Source organism: Pteropus alecto, unplaced genomic scaffold (assembly GCF_000325575.1).
Source record: "Pteropus alecto unplaced genomic scaffold, ASM32557v1 scaffold68, whole genome shotgun sequence".
NCBI lineage: Eukaryota > Metazoa > Chordata > Mammalia > Chiroptera > Pteropodidae > Pteropus > Pteropus alecto.
In genome coordinates this window covers 1,136,616-1,139,241 of record NW_006441386.1, presented here as the reverse complement: position 1 = coordinate 1,139,241, position 2,626 = coordinate 1,136,616, and the positions used below count along the sequence as shown (strand labels likewise).

At 44.0% G+C, this 2,626-nt stretch overlaps 1 pseudogene; it reads right to left on the bottom strand.

The window, feature by feature from the left end:
• Window positions 1–220: 220 nt before the first annotated feature.
• Window positions 221–1,376, bottom strand: LOC102896559 (annotated as a pseudogene).
• Window positions 1,377–2,626: the final 1,250 nt, after the last annotated feature.

Sequence of the window (2,626 nt, the reverse complement as noted above, 5' to 3'; positions counted from 1 at the left end):
CCTAGAAGGCAACTCAGAGCTTAGGAATGGGTGTCAGGGCAGAGAAGAAACTCCCAGAGGCCATTATGATTCCTGAAGGAGGCAACTCCCCAGGCTGAGAAGCTAGGGGAAGGGCAGGCTATGAGGGTGGGCCTCCTGGGGAAAGGGCCTTTAGCACTACCAGGTTCCAAGATAGGCAAGAAGAGGCTGGGCCTCTGGGCCTCTAGACTGAGGCTAGGAGTCACCTCAAACTCATCTGCCTTCCTTGCTCCCAGGCCAGGGTGGGGCCAAGTGGGTATTTTACAAAGACCTTGGCCAGGGTATTGGCAACTGCACTGACAGTGAGGGCCTTGCTGAGGTGTCAGCCAACAGCATGCATGGCCTCCTAGTGCTTCTTGAGCCATGGGCCATAATCTCCTGCACTCACATTTTGTTGTCCAGGCTCCACAGACACAGGGAGCAGTTGTGGCTTTCTGACATCAGGAATATATCTTTGGCCAGGCAGGTGACCAAGTCCAGGTGAGCACCCACAGACTGCACACAGTTCCCTGTCCAGTTGTCCAGAAAGCCAATGCCTCTGTAATCATGGGTAGTGATGGTGAGAGGATGGTTTGGATGACACCACCTGGTTGATTTGGGTTGAGCTGCTGCTCCCCTAGGACTCCAGCATGAGGAGGGCACTGCCAGCCTCCAGGTCATACAGAACAATGTTGCCAGAGCAGAATGAGGCTATGGTGTGGGCAGGCTCAGTGCTAGTAAAGGCCACTGAGTCAGGGATCCCATGATCACTGGCTATAGGAAAGGTACAGAGACAGGTCAGGCTGCTGCTACTGGAGTCCCAGATGCAGACAGTGCTATTGGTGGGGCACAAGGCCAGGTGCTGGGAGGTGGGACTGAAGTCCAGGCCCCACACAGCATCCCCATGGTCCTCCAGGATGTGGCTCAGCACACTCAGTTTGTAACTATCGTAGGGGTCCATGTTAAGGTCTGGAACCTTGCAGCTGTGGCTATGAGCATCTGCCCCACTACTGTAACAGTAATCGCTGTTGTTGCCCATGGCTACTGCCAACACAGGCCCCTGTGAGCCTGGAAGGTGTGAGTAGGTTCCACATCTAGTGCAGCATTCTTCTTGGCTGGGACAGCTTTCTGCAGGTTTCAGAGCTTGAGTGTGCCATCCTCAGAAGCAGTGTGCAAAGCTGACTGGCTGTGGTGGAAAGCCAGAGAGTAGATACCACTTAAGTTCTTGAAGAGGGTAAAACTGGGGCTCCACATCTTCTTAAAGACATCTTTGATGTCAGACAGGTCACAGTTGAGGTTGTTGTCATTGGTGATGGTGAGATCTGTCAAGTTCTCCAGTCTCACTTCCCTGCCAGGATCATGTCCATGATGAATGGATGATGATGATAATGATGATGATGATGATGATGATGATGATGATGATGATTCAAAAAAGAGGAAATCCTGTCATACCTTATAACATGGATGAATCTTGAGGACATTGTGCTAAATAGAATAAGCCAATCACAAAAAGAAAAATACTGCATGATTCCATCTAGCTTAGGTATCTATGGTCATCAAATTCATACAAACAGAAAAATAGAATGGTGGTTGCCAGGGACTGGGGGAGACAGAAACCGGAAATTGTTCAATGGATATAGAGTTTCAGTTAGGCAAGAGGAAAAAAAATCTAGAGATCTATTATAAAACAATGTGCATATGGTTAACAATACTGTTCTATACACCTAAAAATTGTTAAGAGGGTAAATTTATGTTACATACACACACACACACACACACACACACACACACAAGCAGGGCAGGATGATGTTTTAAGTGGGTTTGTTAAATAAGTAAGAAGGAGGAAGAGGAAGACACAAAGGAGGAAGAGGAGACAAAGGAGGATTCCTTGTCTCCCTTTTGCACAGACATGTTTGAAATTGAGAAACAATTTCTTACCTCTTGAATGTCTCTGAACCATATAAAGCTGCTGGGCATTGGGACTCTGGGACAGGGAAATTTGTGTGTTTTGTTTCACACTTTGTGGAACCATTTGACTCCAAGCATTTATTAATATGCCCCTGTGGATCTGTTTGGGAAATTTTTTCTTATTTACTCACATGATTTGCAAACAGGAATAGATGAGACAATAGCAAATGGCAATTAACAGATTTTCATGTCGGATTTTTTTAAAACAAGAACCAACTACATGCCCACTTTGAATACAAAGACAAAATGGGTTAAAAATAAAAGAACAAAATAAGATATAGTATATTATATAACCACTAATCAAAATAAAATCTGGAGCATCTTATAATGCCAGAAAATAAATTTAAAAAAAAAAAACACAATGGGAGCATGTCAAAAGGACACAGGGACTAATCCAAATGTTCCCAATGGCCAAAGCTAGAACAATTTGAAAATAAAATAAATAACAATGGTGTTGGGGTGTAACTCAAAGAATAAATATAGGTATCCATGAGTTCCTATTGATAGGAATAAGTATTTAGATAAATATATAAGAGGAGAGAATGGACAAATTTCCACCAAAAGAATTCTAAACAGTAAATGTAGAAGGAATGAGGGAAATAAAAAACCACCACTAGAACACTGTCTTAAAAATTGCTGTAAGCTAAAATTAATTGGCAAA